The sequence below is a fragment of the Anabas testudineus genome, chromosome 5 (genome assembly GCF_900324465.2).
Source record: "Anabas testudineus chromosome 5, fAnaTes1.2, whole genome shotgun sequence".
Taxonomy (NCBI): Eukaryota; Metazoa; Chordata; class Actinopteri; order Anabantiformes; family Anabantidae; genus Anabas; species Anabas testudineus.
In genome coordinates, this window is record NC_046614.1 from 15,230,705 (window position 1) to 15,248,060 (window position 17,356).

The 17,356-nt window shown below is 40.7% G+C and overlaps 1 protein-coding gene across 2 annotated transcripts in view; it reads right to left on the reverse strand.

The window, feature by feature from the left end:
• Window positions 1-17,356, reverse strand: part of cacna2d2a (calcium channel, voltage-dependent, alpha 2/delta subunit 2a) — a 126,695-nt gene that overhangs the window by 66,592 nt on the left and 42,747 nt on the right. The gene's annotated exons all lie outside the window — the stretch shown is intronic.

Consider the following 17,356-nt stretch of genomic DNA (forward strand, 5'->3'; position numbering starts at 1 on the left):
TTCAGTTGTACTTTGAAATGGAGTGTCAAGTGTATTGATGAGTTTTGTGTTTTTATGTTTTACTGAAGCATAGGTTACACAATGTGCCTATCTCGGGCCAGTATCAAATCAGAATTACCCACTGATGTTGTCATAAAAATGTGCTTTAATCGTCCAAGATCAGGTGCTCAGGCTTATCGCATACAAGTGGCAAATATAGTGAACACTTTAAGTTGCCGTCGTTCCCACAGTACAGTATCTCACTCCCTACTCCCCTCCCTCCCTTCTGTGACTCAGTATCTAGGTTTCCCCACGCCTCTAGAGGGCGTTCTTGTTCCTGCCCCAGAATCAGGCATTAAGTCCCAGGGCTCTAAAATTATAACCCATATTTAGACGCTACTTTAATAAAAGCTCATTCATTTGTGGAGCCTCACTGAAAACCCAGACTCCCCTACCACAGGAGACGTTTTATCTACAAAAACACACAAGACATAAACTCTCATTATATTAAAAGCTGTCCTATTTCTATTAGGAGCCCCACCCACCTCATCTCAGCAGGGCCTCCCACTCAAAGCCACACAGACACAATACTGCTCCACCTCCTCTCATCAGTCCAAGCTGTCCAAGGTTTCGAATAGGGACGTTAGCAGAACATAAAGGTTTAAAGTATTTAAACCTGCTAGAACATAATTTCTACTAAATAATAGCAGAAAATCATAATCATTTACAGTCCGCTGTGTATTCGCATTGTGTCTTTAATAATCTGAACGTGCACTGAATAACAACAGTGAGATTTCATAATGAGACAACAGGCGATTGAAACAGTGAAACTGAGATCTAATTAGCCCACTGAAATTATTACCAAAGAGTTCATTAAAAAAGACTGTGAAAAGGCGTTAGAGAGGGTCAACCTCTTCACAGTGCAGCACCAAAGCCGTAATCGTTTAATAAAACTAGAAACACAGATCAGATATACAATATTCTAATTGCCAGTTCTGAGCCTGAAAATCAAAGTTGTTTCTTAACCACAGGGTCAGGGGCGTGACTCCCCAGTTACTTATGGCCACATGTCACGGTGTCCTTGACAAGACACCAAAACCATGTAGTAGCACCATCTGGCATCTGTCCAACAACAATTTCCCCAAGGGGATCAATAAAGTATGTTAATACTATTTATTATTATTTCTTTTTTGAGGGCATAACATGTTGCATTTGCAGAACGGTTTCCAACCTGTTTCTTTCAATTCCCTGCCGTGATCTATGATCTAGAAACACTATCAACCCTTTAGCTCAGTCTTTTTGTCAGTATTTAATCTGTCAGTAAGAATCTCTATGTTGTTCCTTTAGAAAATTCATTTCTCTCTCCCTGAGTAGCCCACACATCTTTTTTTTTCCCAGTTCTGTTTCTCCAGCTGCTTTTCTCCTGGCATTCTTCCTCCCCCCCCCCCCCCCCCAGTAGGCCACCATTTCTCTGGGACCCTATCTCCTCCCTAGCAGCTTAATGCGGTCCCCATGCTCCAAAACAGCCATGTGTCTTCATGTGTCTTTCCTTCCTCTTTGCTGGCCAAGATGGATGGGCAACACAAACAGCCAATGAATCAGAGTGAGAGATGTGGAAAGGAGGGGGGCAGGGATATATCATCTATGCTGGTGGCTGGAGCCCAAGCAGCTTAGAGCCCTGGATGAGCATAGTGAGATCAGCACAGTACAGCACAGATAAGCTCAGTACAAGCCCACACAACACAGCAAATAACACTACAGCATACAGTGCAGGCACAAAGACACCAGGAGAGCCGACAACACGAGCACGGCCCTCTAATGTTACTGCCGTTGTAACCTTAAGACAAAATGCGTCACATGTTGGTCCATTTGTCTCCGAGCCTTCAGGCAAGGTCAAGCATCATAAACACACCTCTGTAATGGATAGCGGCAAGTGAAGTACGTCCACAAGGTCTGCAGCCTCCAACAACACACAGCAGAGTCTGTCATGTGTGCAAACACTGTACATAATAATGCAAGCGACTGTGATTGTACAAACAACCAAAGAGCAGGCTGCGAAGCTCGGCGTCGTCTCCTCTGTCGAAGAACCCTGCCGGTGAAAAGCTGTGCTCCCTCACTGGAAACTCAAAGAGCAAGAAGACAGCAGGGAAAAAAAAAAATAACGAAAAAGCTCAGCGTGAGGCGATTAGGATCTTTAATATTCATAACTGTTCAGTTTGTTCTGTTCCAGAGGGGAGCAGTTTAATCACTCAAAGTCATGTTATTTCTAGGGGAATAACAGCACACCAGGGACAGACAGCGTCATGCTGTGGTGAACGCCAACTCGACACCGCGCCGCCTGTGTGATTGCTGCAGCCTGTTAGACCCTTCCACTGAGCATTAACTTAAAGGGCACTCAACACACCACACTGTCGTCTGTGTGATCTGGAGGGACACTCCAAAACAGCCCTACAATGTGTGTGTTTGAGTGAGAGGGCACTTGAGAAAACACGACACAGTCTGTACATGTGATTGCAGCCTTGGATCGAGGCACTCGACATGTTCCAAATGACCCCCTCAGCTCTGTTTCTTGGAACGCTCAAGTCACCTTGGGGACCAAAAGACTGTGAAATGAATCTATTGGGGTCACTTAACCTTCTCACAGTGACTATCATGGCGAGGGAAGACCCTTAGTAAATTTTACTATGATTGGCTCCTATGAACAGTGACACTCATAATGGTAAGCCACTAAGCTCTTTGAAGAGAAAGACATCTAAATATAGAACAGCTTTCTCAAGAGTCCTTCCCACACTGAATTGAATATCCAAATGCAGCATCTCTAGAAACTCTCTATTCACTTCACACATGTTCAGGAAGCCCCATCAGCAATGACATGTTTACCTGTTGACGGTGTAAAGCAGGGCTGCTCCTCAAGGGCCACTGCCCTGCTCGTTTCCCAACCATCCCTGCACTTACAGCTTCTGATTGGCTGAACACACTTGATCCAGGTAATCAGCAGTGGGTACGACAGGGACACTTGGCAGGACTGGGCCTGGCACAGGCAGGACAGTGGGCCTCTGGGAGCAGGTTTGGACACCCCTGATGTTCATGTGTCTATGCTGACATATGAGGACATAACTAGCACAGAAAATACAAGCATCACTAAAATCTGAGGGGAAACCAAATGTATGTTACATCAAACTACCACAACTGTGTCACTGCCTGATCAGTTGCTCTACATGTGTAGAGAGGGTTCATACAGTAGTTATACCATTAGGGGGCAGCAGACAGAGCATGCAGTGAGGCTCCAGCAGCAGCAGCAGCAGCAACAGCAGCAGTGGAGCCAGCAGTCTGCTTTAAGCTCTTCATTCTGTCTTCTCCACTCGGCCGGGATTAAGGCCAATCATAGAAATCACTGAGTCAGAACCGTCCCACAATAACAGATGGAGGGACTTTCCACTCCAGAATTTTAAAACATCACAGACAAACTCACTTTCGCTTCACCTCACACCCTCGCCTCCATCCCCAATCACCCTCTTTCCATCCCCAATCACAGTCTTTCATTCTTTCACCATCCTTTTATCTCTCCTCTTCGCTTGGCTGTTTTATCCTGCCATCATAGGCTGTACTCCATTTCTCTCCATCTGTCTCAGTTTGCTGCCCTCCAACTTTCTCTCTCCTCGAATGCCATATTAATTCCAACAACACAGTCACACCAACTTCAAAACAGTTTAATTGACTTCACAGAGTGCAGAGCTCGTCAGTAACGCAGGGTGAAATGGGAAGAAGCTTGAAAACTCATGACGTGTTTTCATAGCTTGCATTTATTACGCGTTCCTCTCGGTGGAGTGACAAAAATGACGGAACATCCCATTTCAAGTTCCAGTCACAAAGTATTGGTAGGAGGGAAGTGATAATAAGAAGAGACTGTCCTATTCAGAGTGGCCAAACAATGTAAAAGACCATAATGAGGAGAAATAATGACCCTTAATTCCAGGTCCCTGGTTGGTTTGCTACTGGCAACTGGTTATTGTAGTCCTTATTAGCTAACTCTGACAGAGGATCTGCATGGATGGGGTGGGAGACCCTGTCTTTGTTCTGTGATCCAAAGCACCCTGTGGCAAACCCGTTTTCAGAGGCTGCGTGTGTAGAGCTATTGTAGCATGTATTGAGATAATCCCTGTCTTGTCTAACCCTAACCCGCCCCCCCTCACTTCCCTATAATCCAGCCCCACCACAACGGAAATGTTAACACTTTGCTTTGCATTTCCCCACCCATCACTATGCATTTGCAACTCCGCTCTGCTGTTTCCACGGAGACCAGATCTGGAAGACGCGAGCTGTCACCTACCCACAGCATCAGCAATTCACCAGCTTTTCAAAATCAAACAGCAGCTTTTCCACACTCCACACAGGCCCACATAAACACCGTGTTGCCGCAGTACACTGCCAGCATTGTGTGGAAGCTCCTGGTTGTGTGTCTAGTTCAATGAGAGGTAAAAGGCAGCTGTTTTAACTCTGCAGCAGCAGCTCTGCAACTCCATCTTAACGGTTGTACACAGCTACAATGAAAATATTCAGTTTAAGTTTGGGTATAATCAAAATAAAATTAAAAGTAGCAATGTCATATGAGAAAATGAGCTAATCTAATATACAACTGACTGCTGAAGTATATCCATTAAAATAATATTCATTCTCCTTTAACTGGGGCACTTGTTTCATTTGAGATGCTCAATTCAAAATAACATGCATTTCCCTCATTAAACCATCTTTGAAGCTAAGTGGCAGACTCATCATAGTACTAAGCTAAAGGCCATTGTATTGCACATTACACACACATGTACACAGGAGTAACGGCCACTGTAAATTCAATTAAACCCATTATTGAATGCTTAATAATAGCTCTATCACATCATTTACTCATGAATGGGACACATGAACGCCAATCCTTTTGTTTACCCAGGTCATGGTGCACTGCATGTCCAGAACAAATTAGACAGATGTAAATGTAGAACAAGGTCAGTGCAGGAACATCCTAGCGAGTCGATATCACACAGATCTGCTCACAGGTAGCGTCCTACACACCGGGGCCAGTAGAGGGCTCAGGGCGAGTGTGCAGACAGAGTGGTGTGTCAGTGGGGCCAGATGAGCTCAGTGACATGTGCGTGTCTGGCTGGTTGGACTCACTGTCCATTGTTTGACAGATAGTCTCAGACATGCCCAAACTGCTGCCTGGCCTTTTATGCTGTTATGGGCATCAACCAGACAACAGAGGCAGAATAAGATAGGAACGGAGCCTAAAGGTGCCATTTACTAAACAGTGAGATTCAGACATCTTGTTTTTTTTTTTTAGTAGCTCATAACGCATCGACCTTGCAGGTGTCTGAGAAGGAGAAAATTGCATACCTAATGTCTGGAACAGGAGATAGCTAAAAATAAAAAAGCCAAATAAAAACAACCCAGTGACAGTCCACTAGAAAGAAACAGAGCACATCACTGCTCTTTTAGTCAGTACATTTGTCAACAGGTGTGTGTGTGTGTGTGTGATTGCAAGGATGACCTGCTTGTTTCTTTTGCCTCTTCAGCAGGGTGAGTGGAGAAGAGCAGAGTCAAACAGAATTAAGATGCAGGGCAAATGTCTCCTTGATCAGAGGTGATAGTGATATATATACACGGTCAGTGCAACACAGCACAACAGAAGAAGATGCATTTACTCCACCACTGCATATTTCAACAATAAGTTATAGGAGCTCAGTAATTTACACATGAACATTTGGAACGAGCTTAAAATCCTGGCAGAGGCTGGGACACAACAGAAGAAGAGGAAAAACACAGGAGGAGGGGTGGACAGGTGAGTTTTTTTTTTAATATTATCTCAGTCCATCAGCTTAGCAGTCCATCAGCTTAGCAACCTTCCTTTCACCTCGCCTCACCACAACAGCGCCAGCAGTTCAAGGTCAAACACTTTATTTCTGCTGTCCACTTTTCCCCTTCGCTTCAATCATCCTCCCTCTGACTTTAGATTACTGATAGAATAACGAAAGGCGTAACACATTCAGGACACATCCAGGGGGGTTATTATTCAACTAAAAGGTCATAATGTGTTTGCACAGAGATATTTTTTGGTGTCTTGCAGATTTACCACACTCCCCACCCTCCGTCTTTTCTGCTACAAAGAGAAAGAGCATGGTGTCTGACAAAAGCATTGTCAAAGTGCCAGAGAGTCCAGTGACAGCAGCTGGTGTTTGACAAAGTGTATCATTGACAGTGTGTGGCCAGGCAATTGTTCAGCATTTACACACGCACACACACACACACACACACACACACACACACACACACACACACACGCCCTATCCAGTATTCCAGCAGACGTAAGAGAGGAAAAACATGCAGACACGGCTGTCTCTCAAAGCAATTACAGCAGATTGAAACCAAATTAAATTTGAAGCCTAGAGCAACACCAGCGACTGAACGTCTATGACAGATATGACAGGGGAGGAAGGGGAGTGCTGCAGGAGCAAAGGGTAGAATGGATGATGGAGAAAAAGGCAGGTATGGGTCAGAGACGAAGAGAGAGATGCTTGGATGGAAGACCAAACACAGGCAGAAGTAGGGCAGAGAGCCGATCCCATGCAGAGAACATCAGAAGTGGACTCTGCAGAGGTTTAAAAGACCATACAGATGGTTTATCATGTTATTACATATAAACTATGTACGCTGTATATTACTACTGTTACTTTTTTCACATTTCATGAACTTGTAAAGACTTCAGACATGCTTTACACAACCCTCTCAAGCCATTTTTGTCATTAAGGTCAAACCTTGATGATTTAGCTGTTGAACAACAACCTTTCAAATGCAGCAAGTGCTACATTTGCTCCAGAGTACCGCACTTTGTCATAGCAGTAATAACACAACAATAATAATACAAATTAATAAATAACCTACAACGGAGTCTATGCAAGTTGATTTTCATAGTCTAATGACATTAATGGAAATGGCTGCTGAAAAGTAGTAGGCAATCAATTTGAAACCATATAATTTAAGAATCTGTCAGGAGAAGGGTAAAATACTGTGCAATTTGCAGTTAATGGACTAAAATGTGCAAAAGCACTTATATGTTTCTTTTTGAAAACACACAAGGTAGTATACAATATTTATTGCATATGGTGAAGATATAGTGCTTTACCTGACCCACCATTTATTTAATAAATATATTATGTCCTAAAGAATTATACAAATATAATGAATGAAAGGAAATAATAGAATGAAAGAGAACAAAAACACAATATCCAGTAGAAACACATTCATTTATTCATCACCCTGGCAATTGATGCCACACAACTAAAAATATACCATAATCTGTAGACCATTTTGCAAATCACAAACATGTGCTGGTTACAGGCGTACAGATTAGCTCGCTCTCCAGTTCTCTAAAAGATATATTTCTCCATTTTCATTATTCTAGTCTAAGAAATGACAGGATTAGTTGTGGCAGCTTTTAAACATCTGATGGTATCTCCTTCTCCTGGGTGAACAATTAATCCTTCCTTCTCACTCCTCTCCTCATCCAGACTACATCTCGCCTCCATTTCTCTGTTCCAGTTCTCCCCCCAACCATACTGTCTATCGCTCCCAAAGGAGATCCTTTCACTAGAGAGAAATGGAGCTAAGTGCCCTGGCATTTAAAATACGTAGTGTACCACACAAAGATGAGGCTTCTGTAATCACTAGTCACCAGTCTCAAAGTAGGTGCACACACTTACAATTCAACTCTTTATTAGCATTTTTTCTGGAATATACTTTCTCACATGTTTTACTAGTGCAAAAATGTTCCTACTCACTGTTTTCTAATAGGAAATAGTGAAAAATCAACACGTCCCATCATCAAGCTTTTACAACTATTTTGTATGAACTCCTATTACCTATTAAGCATTTGATTTTAGATGAGGTGTATTATTAAAACCAACAACAGGGATTGTTTTCAGTGTGTGGAGAGTAGGTAGCCTGCTACCAGGTTTCATATGTTAAAGCAAACAACATCTGGCTAACAGTGTAAATGTTTGATCAGTCTGCTGTGAAATGAAGGAGACGGTTTTCAGTGTACAGAGAGTAACTAGCTTGCTACTAGATTTCATATGTCAATGCAAACATCTGGTTAACAGTGTAAATGCTTATGTACTGTGCTGTGACTCTGTAGTCCTCAATCGCCAAGAGATGATTCTCTAAATATTCATAAAGAGACTTCCCAAATGCTGCGATTAGTGGAAACATAATGTGGAATCCTCAATATGGTCCAATTTCTAAAGCCATTAGAAAAATAAAGGAATAGATTGGAAAAAAAATACAAAAGATGTAATGGTTTTGTAAAACTATACTAGGAAGCCCATTCTGATATAATGTATGCAAAATTACAGCTTAATCCTTTTTTTTTTTTCATTTTAAACTCTCCTGATGCTGATTTGTTCCCTCCCCGTCTAAGAAAATAATCCAAGAGCTTTCTTTTCATCTCTGTCAGATGTGGATTATGTGTGTCTGTATTTTCTGAGGCACTGATACAGTAGAGCAACTGGCATTATGTGATCTTATTTGTGAATTATTATCTTGAGGTGAAGAACCACCTCATGCATTAAGTTATACCATATTTTACTGTGTATTCTGTCTCCATGTTTATTAAACATGACTGCTATACAGTGTATTCAGAATGAGTTTGCTAATAAAAATAAAAAGTATGTAAGTAGTGTGGAACATGCTATGTGACCATAATGTCAACATTATGATGACAATAATGGCAATAAAGAAAATCCCTTTCTGTATAGTTAATGAGATTACTTTTGTCCGGACTATCGTACTTAGTATTGCTTTTCAAAAACTGCTGCGCTGAATATAGTATCTTGTTCAACAAACTCAAACAGATAAATACACAACAGCTGGGTGCAGGGACTCTATATAGCATGTGAACAAATTAATCTAACAACACAATTACAGCACAGTAAAGGTCATTAAATGTCACCAGTTTCCAATAATGAAAAAGGCATACAGTCAGTCTTTGGGTTTCAAATACATAACGGCAATGTCCCTAGTATAAATCTATAGGACACCTTGTTACATATCCAAATTCCAGCCTTTCTCTGCCTAAAAACTGTGGGCCCATTCGAACAACCTCATCTTGAGTCCCTACACCAAAGCATAAAAAAGTTTAATGACGCTGCAGTAATAAAACTGGATGTTGGGCAGAAATCATATATCATTCAAAATCAGATCTTTTGACGGATAAAATAATGGATTTTGTACATGAGATGTTTTGGCAGATAAAAATCTGCAGTCTAGTCACATTTCACTGAGGATCATTATCAACATACTGTATAATGTTGCTATCTTGTTAATTGTCAGCATGTTGTAATTATGTTAATAGAAAGTGTAATGCGGTTTAGGTTCCCTATACAAAAACATAATTATGATTGCATATCGTTTGTATAGAAACATCATGTTTAGAAGAAGGGTTGCCAGGTTGGTCTTTTGGATAAGAACAAACTGAATGCAGTGCACTGACATTTATGTCATCTTAAGTTTACAACATAAATTAAATTCATGCTGTGCTTGTTTAAGTACTGTAAAAAAAAAGTAGAAATTATTCACAAATTCTGTTTCTGGAAATGACCTTAAATCACGTTTAACACTAAAAACATACTGCACAAGAAACTATCCTAACAGATCCCATACACAACGTTTTACAAATTAAAAGAAGGGTTAGATTGTTTCTAGGCAGGTTGTCCTGTGACAGTTCATATCTTTGTTTTACAGAACTGTAGAAAACCCTTTAACATGTGCACACATGCACAACAGAGATATATTTTAAACATAGACAACAAAAACACAAACTCTGGATTTAGAGAACTAGGAACTAGAGATTTAAAAAACTCAAGATGGCTGTGGCTATGATGGGGGACACATTCGAGATGTTTGGTTTTATTCGTTTTAAATTCAAGCTTACATACTTTATAAAGGCTCATTCACTCTGAAGCACACACACACAGTAAAGAGACGCACAAAAGCCGTCCACACAGATCTATTTTTAAAGAACACAGGCATGCAGTGTTGTTGAAGGCAAGAGATGAAAACACCTTATTTAAATCATTCCAGAAAGAACAAACTCATTTTTGAGAAAGCTTCAAACACAGCATCCTGCTGCTGTACCCACCATCATTATAGACTAACACTGGTCAAAGATTATACTGTGTAGCCCGTTCTGTCTGTGTGTATCAAGTCAATTTGCTGGATGACATTTTCAGTTTTCCATTACTTGAGCAGTATACACTGGGCGCCTGGAACGTGCTACAGATGTCTGCTGTTAGGAAAACACCACGCGGCAAGAAAGACAGCTACATAAAATAAAAGAGCAATGTGGAATGTGAAATTACAAACAGCATTCGTAGAAGAGACAGAAATGGTGAAAAATAAAAACAGCGAAGGTAGATGACTTTAAAATGATGAAGAAAGCAGAAGTGTGACAGAGCGAAAAAAAAGGAAATGAGAGCACTGTGGCACTATAACCTTGACAGAGAGCATCTTCTGACAAGCATCTGCCTTCTGTAATAATTTAGAAATAATCTCCATTCACAAAGGCCCAGCAGTCTGGCAGAGTAAATGCTCTGTGCCTGATCGATCACTCCGATTCCGCCAGCTGCCGGTCTCTGTGTGCGCAGGACCAACATCGATCTCAGACCTTCTCTCTCTCTCCGCCAAACAGACGATAACATAAGGAAGAGGAAGACAGGGCGAGAGAGAATGGAGATAGGTGCAGTGATGTCAAACTGAGAAATACAAAAAGATGAGACATTCAATACCCGAATATAGAAATAATAGTAAAACGCAAAGAAAAGCAGAGGAAAGATATCGAAATTTAGAAGAGTGTATCTCCACAAACTACAGCATGAACCACAGCCATGGCAAGGCATGTAAACCAATAGGTTTGAGGTTGGTAACTGATGTAATTATAGTATAAAGTATATGGATTAAACTATTTATTATCCATTTATTTGTGCACAGTTAAATACATTTAAAAAATAAAAATATAAAAAAAATGTGACAAACTAAATAGAAACATTGGTATTAACACCCTAATTAATTCTAAATGTTTGTTCATAGCTGTGAGCATCACCTGTGCATTATCATTTCTCACGTTATCACCATTTCTCTGAGGAGTAATGCTCATACCCTGGGAATTAATGAAGCAAACGTTTGTTTTTGTTTTGTTTTGGTTTTATGTGCAACCACTTTTTGCCTGGACAAAGGCAAAAAGCAAAACAACACAGTTTCATAATAGTCTGCTCATACATTTAGGTACAATTTAGATTAAACATGTGCTTTATGACATCATCCACTGGACTAGAGAGAGTCCTTCTGCTGAGAGCTTTTGGAGGTACAGTAGGTGGCCAACCCATTTCAAGAGGAATACACACTAGCACACACAGGCACATCCCATCAACACATCCAATTACTACTCAGCGTTGTGACAGCATTAACTGCCACTGTGCATTTGGCCCCTAGCAATTAATTAACTTTTAAATAGTCTGCCATTAGCACCAATTTAAATGAATGGATGTAGTCCTCTGCCTTTACTTAGCATACTTTACCGTGACTGGCTTTAAGAAGCAGTACCACTGTGTCATCTGAAATGGTAATGAAGAAAGCTGGGCTCAAAAACTGAACCTTCCCTTTAAAATATGTCATTATCAGACACATAGAGCGTGATTACAGCATCAGTATTAGCTCAATCCTTCATGCTGACACACTTGTGCACAGTGTGCATGCATTGCAACCAAAACAGCGACAAATCTATTTGTGAGTTAAGATTTTGTAAAGTGCATCCAGAAAGTAACTTCTACTCGACAGAGATTCTGGGGTTCGCCTTGTTTTACCTAACAGGATTTTTTTCCTCCTGACTTTGACTTCTTAATGTCTTCAGCTGTGACAAGGCAGGGGTTAAAATATTCATATACTCATCTCAGTTGCTTTTATTATTGCCTCACACACATGGTATGTTTGTATGTGCAGTCTGAGAGAAGGACTCCAGGCATTATTTAACTTTTCAAAACTTTAAACTTTAAAGACAATTGCACTGTAGAGATAAAGAATTAGCTGAATTGAATATTATGCAAAAATAAAGAAGAGATAGACAGTAAGTTTCTAGTAAATATCGATATATCTTTATCAATATCTGTCAATAAGTAATAAATCCTAGCAAAAAACAATGATGGGGTTTTAAATCACTGTAATACTAAAATGCATAAAGCATTTCAGACTATTTACATATTAGAAAAGCATTCATTTGCTGTTTGTTAGGTATCAAGTCAATGATCCTCTAACTTCATGCACACCCCTCTCCATCCAACCTTGTGCAACCAGACCGACACCCTTAAGTAATTATGTATTATAAACTATAGACGATGGAGTCAAATGGTAGAGGCTTATTGTGATAAGCTGAACCTGAACTTGTAACTTTGTAATCAATGATAGGGATTAATGTGTATCAAAGAGAAGAAAAAGAGCCAGGTTGCTTTTATCTGAGGTCGCTAAGATTACAGGAGCAAAGGACACACATGAAAAAAGAGAAACAGAGACATGAGGAAAGGAGAGAGAAAGTGAAACAGGCAAGCGAGTAGAGAGAGAGGGTGAGAAAGAGAGGCGGACAAAGTGAGATAATTATTATCATAGAGGTGGTTTTCCAAGGTCAATATTTGAGATTCTCCTCAACTGTCTCTCTGAAGCATAACCCCCCCCAGCCCTCCCCTTCACTAGCTCCTCTCCACCGCTGCCTCCAGGCAAGCTCCTATCTTTCCCTTCCTTCTTCTCCCATACCTACACTTTTTTCCTGTCACTCATCCAGCAGAAGAAGACTGTGTCCCATCCCCCTGGTCACTGACTCGCATGAGCCAAAGTTATAGCCGACAGCTGCTGCATAGCTTTTCAAACACATGACAAATTAAATGGGCGATAAACAAACAAACATGGGAGCCACCTGTCAGTCAGCGAAGAAACAAGGTAACTGGGCATCAGACCACATCTCGCATCCCCTACTTCACTGGCCTGTAAGGAAAAACACCTGCCAATCATGAAGAGTGTTAGGTCATTATGTTATGACAGGTTATAACAGGCTGACAGAGTTATGACAGGCTGTCAAAGAGCCAGACAGTGGGGCAGAAATCACAGATGAGGAAGAAGAGGAGGATGAGGAGGGGCAATGGGCTGCAAAGGAGAGGAAGGTGAGCCTGAGTTTGACGGTGTGAACTCAAAACTATTCCTGAGGTCCGGAGGCTAAGATAAATGTAAAAGTGGAGACTCACACATATGCATTCAGGTTTTCTGTTTTCAATGTTGAGACTTTTTACTGAAATGAAACTAAAATCTGTCAATTTGACAAAAGCCCAAGAAAAGATTTTTAGTATTTTCCTGATCAATGTCATTGTATTTTGTAAATATAAGAAAATTGAGTTGAGAAGTAAAAAAAGATTCATGATCTCATGACTGGATATAAGAGGAGCATCCATTAGTTCTCAATGCAAAGCTGCAAAGAACTGAGGTCTTTCACCGACCGCAGTACATTCGGAGAATTCTCAGTGTTTTAAGTCTTTGTCCAGAAATGTAACCTGAATCTCTATAAAGCATGGAGAAGGTCATATATCAGTTCTGTGCAATGTACAATCTGGGCCAGAGTGGGTGTCAGCTGGACCAAAAGACATGTCCTGTAGTCAGACGAGTCCATATTTTTCCTCACAAAGTCAGTGCACAGATTGACCCTGTCTGTCTCTCTCAGTCTGTCTCCTATTTAAAATGCATGGGACGAAGTGGAGAATCAAACAACAGTGACCAAAAACTGTTGAGCAGTGGAACTTTAGTATCCAGAAAGAACTGCCAAATATTCCACTTGCAACACTGCAAAAATTAGTGGTACAAAGGTGTAATTAAAAGCAAACCACTGTGGTAAACATGCCCCCTGAACTTGAAGGCATCAAACTCTAAATTTGCTTATATATTTTTTTACAAATCCAATGAAGCTGGACATTGAAAAACTGAAAAAGACTGAAAATCTTTTTACTTTTGTCAAATAAATAAAATGTTAAAGTGAATTTAAAAAGTAGAGATTTTAGTTTTTATTAAGTTTGAAAAAGTCCCAAACTTTCTGGAAATTAATTTTGTCAATGCTTTAAACTGCTTCATATGAAGTGTCAATGCTAAAATCCTCAGTAAAGTGATACATCCTCAGATAAAAACTGCTTAATGCACGTGAATGAAGCAAAGGAACCAACAAGTTTTAAAATAAAATCCTTCCTGTTTTTTTTTGCTCACTAAGGTTTAGTGACTATAAAGTGACACAGAGGTGTAGGGGAGTGCTGGCCTCCACCTACACCTCCATCTCTCCTGCAACAACGCTGTTGAGGGAAGTTCAGTTCTGTTAACTGGATCACCATTTACTTGTAAAAATAGTAAATAGATCAGGTTATTATGAAAAATATGATCAGTTTAAACCTCTATAGCCAACCAAAAAGTCCCTTAAAGGAATGTTAGGGAAACCTGTGGGAAGTGCGACTTGTACATATTCCCACACACACACACACACACACACACACACACATACACACACACACACACACCATGTTTAAAACACTGCCAGCAGGGAGCCTCTGGGAATTTGCCTCTGCAAATCTGCTCCAACACCAATAAAAGCCTGTTTCTTTTTGCATAACCACTATTGCAGGCCAATGCCACAACTGATATGAGATGACGCAACAAGCAGAGACAGACTCTGAACGGCTTCCACTTAAGAGACAAACACAACAGAAGAGAAGTGACAGCGCACTGAAAATGAATGCAAACTTAGAAGAAATGGAACGGAGAGAATAATTCAATCCGCAGCCACCTCCTCCAGTCAGCCAAGGAGAACAGAGCTGAGGGGAAGGCAAGGGGAGGGAGGAGGTGGAGGAGAGAGGGCTGAGGCGTGTGATGCCTTTCTCCCTGGGCAGGGCTAGGGTGGCAGGCGCCCAGATAAGCTGGGGCCAAGCAAAGATTAACTGCTTGCTCTGATGGAAGAGCAAAGTAAAGGCAAGCCGACCTCCGATTCCCTTGGCCTCTTTGCGTGAACGTCCTTCCTCTTTGGGGACAAGTAGTAGGGATTGTGTACAATAACCATGATGAGAATTTTTAAACAGTGTCAACACCAGCCCAGGCAGAAAGAAACTAATGTCATTCCTCCTGTGAGCGATAGGAGCTGCATGACCTCTCATATCCTTTCAAACTCGTCCCTTTTTTGTCTTTCACACAGTCAAACTTTTCTATTTCCTGCCGTCGTACACTGCAGAATTATACAATAGATCTGGTGGGTGCACCTGCAGCGCTGCCGAACGGCTTCTCTGAAGATCACATCTAATTGTCTAAGCTCATCCAGCTGCACAGGCATTACAATAAGACACCGTTTTCCGGGTGAAACTCTTGTGCTGCTCTGCAAGAACTGTAGAGGTCCACTGAAGTTGATCTCTTGGATCATTCTACTGCGGTTGAGCTCAAGTGCTGGAGCTCTGCAAAGAACACCTCATTTCTATCGCTCCAGGCATTTTTTTATTTCTCCACAGTCACAGTTTTTCCAGATAAGTCGATGATCTAAAGTCAACCAACGCTGGTTATTCGAGTGAGGTTGTTTTTCTTTATGTGGTGGATTTGTCATTGTACGTAGCACTTTTTCAATCATTTGGCCCATAATGCAATAACTACAACAATTAATTTCTCTCTGCGCTACATTACTGAAGCAGTAATTTGTGCAATCATCAAACCAATGGCCCTTGTGTTTACTAGCATGAGGAGAAAAGATTCAAAAAAGTTGCCTTTTGCAAATCAGATTATGCAAATACATGCAGAAAACAGAATCTTCTCTAATTAAAACCATCAGTGTGTTTACATGCTCCAAAGTGACTGGGTTCATAAAGTACTGTGTGTTTTTGCTGTATCCTCCTTAAAAAAGGAAACCAGTTGCTGTAATTAGGGGATAGAATCAGATAATTAGGACAGTGAAACCTGGTTATTTTGACCACGCATATACACATGTAACTGGGTTTCTACAAGATTTTATGAGTTTATGTATATGATAGTGCTCATATCTGAAACACACACACACACACACACACACACACACACACACATATTTTAATTTTAAGAAGAAAATGGTGGCTTCTCTCACAACAAAGTTTGATGTCTCACTGAGACACTAAACAAATTATTATAAATACATGAAACACATCTAATATGGTCAAATGTTGAGGACAATTTTGACAGCAGACAACAGATTTACCAGCTTTGCTGTATGTAAGCTGAGGTTTTATTTTCCCTAACCGCTGTTTTCTTCTATGCATGTCAATGAAAAGTATAACGTCTTGCCTCCATTTGTTTTTCTATATGCTCTTCAGTAGAGTCAGACTCCTTTGAGCCCAAACTATAAAATCATTTTAAGGAGATACTTATTTATTATTATTTATTCGCTTTTTTGTTAAATTTACATAAATTCAGTCTTACTGAAAGCGTGTGTGTGTACATGTATCGTTATGTAAGAGCGCCATACTGAGAAAACAGCCCGTGTTCTTCCGATCAATGGTCTGTCAGGTACTAACAACTCCTTTTCAGGGCACAAGACTATTATTTGCCTTGTCCATTCCACAACGAAAAAAAAAGCGACTCGCTCAAGCAAAACCTGATTCTCTTCCACCCTAGATTTAAAGCACAGCTTCCTGGGGTCAGAGGCAGGAATTACTGACCTCGCCACCAGCATCTGTTTGACCTACACGCAACATCCAGCCTGTCACTCACGATAAACACAAGCAGCGCAAACACTTCTTTTAATGAGTCCAAATAAACTTTAAAAATCTAAATTTGCACAGCAAACGTGAAACTTCATTGAAACGTACAGTTTTATGCAAAGAACCACTCGGGCGTTAAAGCAATGTTTAATACTGGATTAATTGAAAATGGAAAAGAGCCTTATTTCTCCATCTGTGTGGTCTGTGATCACAAAAGTTTGCACATCAACTTTGTCCCATGGGAACTGTTTTGCTGTATGGCCTCTCAGCTGATGACACGGATAAGAGGGAGCAGGCAGATAATCGCCAGGATGAAGAGGTACTAGAGGTGGAGGGATTTAGTAGGGTGGAGGGCCGGGGGGATATTGACCTGCTTAGAATTGCGAACCTTAGTGACATATTTTATGAGAAATAATAATTTTGCTACTCCAAAAAAAAAAAAAACGTCTCACCTGGAAAAGCAGTTGACCACACCGTGCTGCTTTGTCCTTCAAAATGCAATTTTCTGTTCAAACAAGGTACTATTTTGGCACAGTGCTCATTTAATTTTT